Source organism: Pinus tabuliformis, chromosome 7 (assembly GCF_031772625.1).
Source record: "Pinus tabuliformis cultivar Carrire ecotype Pingquan chromosome 7, CPIR1, whole genome shotgun sequence".
Taxonomy (NCBI): Eukaryota; Viridiplantae; Streptophyta; class Pinopsida; order Pinales; family Pinaceae; genus Pinus; species Pinus tabuliformis.
This window is the reverse complement of record NC_142293.1, coordinates 1,087,860,998-1,087,867,416: the sequence shown is the minus strand read 5'-3', so window position 1 is coordinate 1,087,867,416 and position 6,419 is coordinate 1,087,860,998.

Genomic DNA, 6,419 nt, shown 5'->3' with positions numbered 1-6,419 from the left:
AGATCCTACACGCAGTTTCCATAACGTGTTTTGAATTTTCTTTTCCCACTACAATAACACCTATACGAAAGCTTGGAATCGATCTTAGTATGGTTGTTTGAATGCATTACATGCTATGTTGAATAGTTTGAATTCATTGTATGTTGTGTTGTATTTTCTTTTGATAAGAACTCTTGGCTACCCCTATGACATTGAGAAGCCGAAAAATGTTTCACCGAGTATTTTTCCTCATTGTGTTAAGCCTATACATAGAGAATACATTGTCTGAGTAGATATTTGCATCATATATAATATGATTTATACAGGTTTAGGTACTGGAGTTTGAAGCATGGGATTATTATGATAATGTTTGAAATGGTTTAAAATTCAAGGAAAAGTCCTTATTTTATACAAAGATAAATTAAATTTTCTCATCAAAGATTATATTGTAGTATTTTGACTATACAATCCTTAGCTTGCAACTTTGTTAAGATGCATTCCCTCATCTCCATCATTGGAGTAATTCTCTCCAACAAAGAGAACTACCATGAAAGGTCAAGAAAGATAAGCCACAACCTCATTTTCAATTACCTATGGAAAGGTGTATGTGAAGGAGAAGGTGACAATTTGCCTACAAATCACACATCAGACAAAGAGCTTTCCATTTGAGAGAACAAGAATAGCAAGTCCTATGCCTTCATTTCTACATCTATAAATGAAGAGGTGAGTCCTCACATTGCACCGATTACCAATGCTTTTAATGCTTTAAAGAAGTTGAAATATTTATATGACTCACACTCAAAGCTTAAGGTAGTCCAGTTGATGATCAAACTCTTCAACCTAGAGTTGAAGGATGATGATCCCCTTGCCCTAGCCTCTGAAATTAGAGTTATCATGCATGATGTAGAAGCCACCAGAGTTAAAATGGACATTCCTCTCACAACTTTTGTCAAGGAACTATATATCACACATTCTCACTATCTTGAATCCTTACAAGCTAGTGCCAAACTTAAGGAAATTACTTTTGACACTCTTGTGGAGAAGTTTGCAAAGAGAGATAAATTTTGGGAAGAGGAAGAAAACCACTTAGTCTTATGAAGAAATTGTGTGCCTTCAACAGAAAGAGAAGAATCAAACACAAGAGACTTCTATAGGAAGAGGTGGTAAAAGAGGACGTGGAAAGAAGAATAACAAAGGTAGGGGGTAAACGCTATCAAGGAGGAAGACTTGATCTCCATTGTATTTGTTGCAACAAAAATGGACATTATGCATCGACATGCAAACTCTCTTGGGACAAAATCCAAAAAAAAGAAATGAAGAGAAAATTAAAACACCAAATTCATATAAAGGTAAAGCAGATGAATCTTCTCATTATATAGTGGGACATTGCAATATTAGAGGAACTGAAGACTTATTTAATAATTAATTTTCTCCATGGAAAGGTGCATAGTTGCTTGATACAGGTGTAACCCCCCACATGACTTTTGGAAAGATTTTTTTGAAGATTTTAGTGACAATATAGATGGAGCAGTCCACTTTACATACAAGTCAAGACTCAATCCATCTGAACTTGGCACCATCAAGCTCAAACTGCCTAGACTCCCTAACTTTCTTCTCCATGGCATTCTCTACCTCCCAGAGATGAGAAGAAACCTACTATCCTTGGTTCACATTTTCTAGCAAGGATATTCCATTCACGTGTTTGCTGGCAAAGTTGAGTTGAGAAAAGCATCAAACAACACACTTGTGATGACATGAATAGAATAAGAAATACTATTGAAGTTGCAATGAACGTTTGCTCATGCACATAACTATGCATATAATTCTCAGTATAATGAAGGTACATTTCCATCCAATATCTTATAGCATGTAAGATTTGGACATATAAATTATGACATTCTTCATTTAATGAAGAGAAATTGTATTACTGGTTTGCCAATCATTCCTAGGACATTGAAAAATTATGATTCTTGTATCTTAGGAAAACATAGCAAATAACCTTTCATGATTTTGTTTCTAGAGAACGTAGATAGCTTGAACTGATTCATTCTTATTTATGTGGCCCTATGCTTCTTCTTTCTGCAAATGGAAATAAATATATGATGACTTTTATTGATGACTACACCATAATGTGTTGGGTATATTTGTTGAAGAATAAATCTAAATCTTTTAAACTTTCAAAATCATTCATGCATGGATTGAAAATGATGCACAATGTCATGTTGCCTCTATTCGTACTAATAATGATAAACAATATACTTTAAATGACTTTGAGAACTATCTTCACCAACATGGGATTCAACGTCAAACAAATGTGCCATGTAATCCATAACAAAACAGTGTAGCTGAAAGAATGATTAGGACAATCTTAAATATGGCTCGTTCAACCATTTTTTTCAAAATTGGTTAGGTTTATGTTATGGGCTAATGTAGTTCTATCTGTCATACATATTAAAAACATATTTCCATCTCATGCTCTCAAAAACAAGACTCCTTATGAAATGTGGTAAGGCCACCTTCCTTTGGTAAGGCATATCAAGATTTTTCGTTCCACCTGCTATGCCTTGACCCCTAAGGAATATACAAACAAACTTAGTTTAAGGATTCAAAAGTGTATATTCTTGGGGTACTTGTATGCCTTCAAAGCATATCATATCTACAACTAAGTAAATAAGAAGTTTATACCATTTAGAGATGTCATTTTTCTTAAATCTTCTGAGACTGACAATGTTATTGAGCGGCAACTTGATCGCTTAGACAGATTTGGGCATGCAAAAACTTTTCACGAAATTGATAATGAGATTCCACACTCGAAGGGGGGATTACTCTGTGAAATATCCTTTTGAAGCACTCTCTCCCCCTCATGAATTTCCAACCATTTATACATATCAAGAAGACACTTTGAATGAGGTGATTGAGAGGATTAAAAGGCTCAATCTTGATTCAGCCCCAACTCAGTCAAGTGAAGAACCTAAGCCATCTTGAAAAGGTCCTCCAAAATGGCTCACTAAGACACTTGAAAACATTAATCTTGATGAGGTTGGAAAGACATGAACTAGAAGTTCCACCATAAAAAATGGAGGTGATGTAGATGATTCTGATTCAATTGTTGATATGGATGTTTCTTATGATTGTGAATTAAATTTTTCTACTAATTTAGAACCAATCTCCTTTAAAGAAGTTGCTTCTCGTGATGAATGGAAAAAACCAATGCAAAAAGAATATGGTGCTCTCATAAAGAATGGAACCTAGAAGCTGGTGGACCCTCCACTTGGAACCAAACCAATTGGCTACAAGTGGGTCTTCAAGGACAAGTATAAATCAGATGGCTCACTTGACAAGTGCAAAGCAAGGCTCATGGAAAAAGGATTTGCAGAGAAAGAAAGGGTCGAGACTCTCTTTGCCTTGGCAACTCGGAATGGATGGAAATTCCATCAAATGGATGTAAAAATTACTTTCTTGAATGGAGATCTAAAAGACAATATTTTTATGTCTCAACTAGAAGTTTTTTTTTTGTGAAGGGATAAGACCATAAAGTATGTAATCTTATCATATCCTTGTATGGCCTCAAACAAGCACCACGAGCCTAGTATCAAAAAATAATTGAGCATCTTTGAAACTAAATTTCCAACACATTGATCTTGATTATGGAACTTTATTAATCAAGAAAGTTGGCAAAGTTGTTATGTATCTTTTGGTATATGTCGATGATCTTTTGATGACAAAGAACAATGAAAATTATATTTCATCCATAAATAAATAATTGAATAAAGGATTTGAGATGACATATTTGGGGTATGTTCACTATTATTTATATATTGAAGTAACCTAACATCATAAATATATATTCCTATCTTAAAATAAGTACATTAGAGATTTATTGAACAAATTTGGCATGGTTGAATGCAATCCTTTGTTGACTCCAATGAAACAAATTTTAAAGCTAACATCCAAAGAAGAAAATGAATTTGAGGATGCAACTAAGTACAAACAACTCATAGGAAGTCTTAACTACCTCACTACTATTAGACCAGATATTTCATTTGTTTTTGGAATCCTTTCTAGTTTTATGCAAAAGTGATCCAGGTGCATATTAGTGGCCACCCGCCTATTCCACCTAGACCTCCAGTCGCTTTCCTCTGTTTCCTTGTTTATTGCAGCATTTACTGTTTTTAACATTTTTTGGGTTCTGAACTTCTGGAGCAATTTTGACCCCCTAAACGATGTTTTTTTAGGCCCGCAACAGGCCCATAGCCATAGGAATTTAAGGCATGCGCAAATCCTATATTACTTGGAGAGATAATTTGAACAAGGTATCGTACGTGCCAAACGGAAATAATATGACCAAGTTACAACCCCAAGAAGTTGGCTCCACAACTAACCCCAACGAGGCCCACAAACTCTTAGTGTTCCATCTCCCGGGGTTAGGGTTTTGGTTGTTTAGGGCTTTCCCTTGTTGTTCAATAATAAATAGGCCATTGAGCCTCATTGTAACATAGTTCAGAGGCATCTAGCTACCACATCTCTTCTCAAAGATAATCTACCATTTCCAAAGCTAGTTTATTTCGATTATGTTTATAATCTTGTTTCAATATTTGATATTAATGAAATTAAGTGTTATTTCTGCTCCATCTCTATATTTATGGTTATATCAATAATTTTTTGCGTTCCTATTTAAGTTTGGATTAGTGGTATCATTTTCTTTGTTTTTCTTTGCATGTCCCCAACGAGGTCGAGATATAAGGAGTTAGGGCTCGAATTGGTCAAACCTTTGCAAGGCCAACCTTGCAAACCCCGATGGCGTCCCATGGTGGAAGAGAAGAAATATGAGGGGGTAGGAGATCCTTTCAAAATCTTGCTCGAAGAAGCCCTCGAATGACAGAGGAACGCGATGATGGACAACTTTGCCCAAATCCTTCAACGACTACCCAAAGGCAACTCATCTCCCTCCAGCAACTATTTTGGAAGTGCCACACCCTTCAAGGTACAAGTTGACTTTGACATCCCCATATTTGAAGGTCATATAGATGCAAACATCGTAGATAAATGGTTAAATATGTTAGAAGGGTATTTTTTTTCTCATGATTTTTCTAGTCGCGAAAAGATTACTTTCGCACTTCTCAAAGTCACGCCCCATGTCAAGAACTAGTGGGAAACCTAATGTGAGAAGAAGGACGAGAGTACACCCTCACTATTTTTAGCCGCACCCACTTGGAATTCGTTCCCGGATGCCATCAAGGAGTAGTATTACCCTGTCAGGAGCTGTGAGGAGAAATACATAAAGTGGACCATGCTGCGGCAGGGAAGAGATCAAGACGCATTGAAGTTTACCAATTTTTTTCATACCCTTCGCATGAAGTTGGTTATCAATGATTCTAAGCGACATTTGGTACTCAAGTACTGTGGTTATCTACACAGGCACATCCAGGATGAGATGGATTTCCTAGACAACTCCTCGCTCGGCACGACGTAGCGATACGCTTTCAAGATTGAGAAGAAGTTTAAACAGAAGAAGCAAGACTTTGGATCTACGAATCCAGAGCAAGGGAAAGATGCCCCCAAACTGAAGACCAGAGGACAAATCCAAGGAAAAGTAACCCAGGACAACCCGCCGAAGATGCAAGAAAAGAAAACCACCATGAAGACAAATAAGGACGCAGGAAGGTGATGTGAGTTCCATAAGAGCTCCACTCACAACACAAGTGAGTGTCGGGCCAAGTAGTCACTAGTGGTCGAGCTGAAGGCTTCCGAACCAAATGCATGTTCCAACTCCGAGTTAGAACTTGACAAGGGGAATGAAAAAGGGAAGCAGATAATTGATGCATATCCTAGTGCCACCGTGCACCACCAAGATCTAGAAGAATGAGCCTGAAGATACAGAGGAGGGGGAATGCCTCTTCCACTCATATATGTGAGTGAAGGGTTCTCTATTGCAGTTCATTGTCAATAGCAGGAGCCAAAGGAACTTCATTCCAGTAGAGGTTGTGAAGCAGCTAGGCCTACCAACTATAGCACATCTGTAGTCATACACCATCAGGTGGCTTCACCAAGGGCAAGATCTTCGTGTCAATCAACAATGTTTCCTCCCCTATAACATCAAGCCCTTCACGGATGAGGTACTGTGTGATGTTGCTCCTCTTGAAGTTTGTGATTTATTATTAGGACAACCATACTTGTGGAAGTGGCATGTTTATATGAGTCTAGACCTCGCTCTATGATTATTATTGCTGGCAATAAGTTGTACAAGATACCAGAGGTAGCCCCACCTACTGCCATCTCTTTTATCACTGCGAAGAAATGCAATAAGATAATTTCATAAATTAGGGAATTTGTTTTCCTTATGATTTTCCCTAAGGGAAAGAAGAAGATTATGGCCAAAGTTTCCAAACAGGGCTCCTCTGCATAGCAGCAGTAGATGGATACGATCGTGGAGGATTACA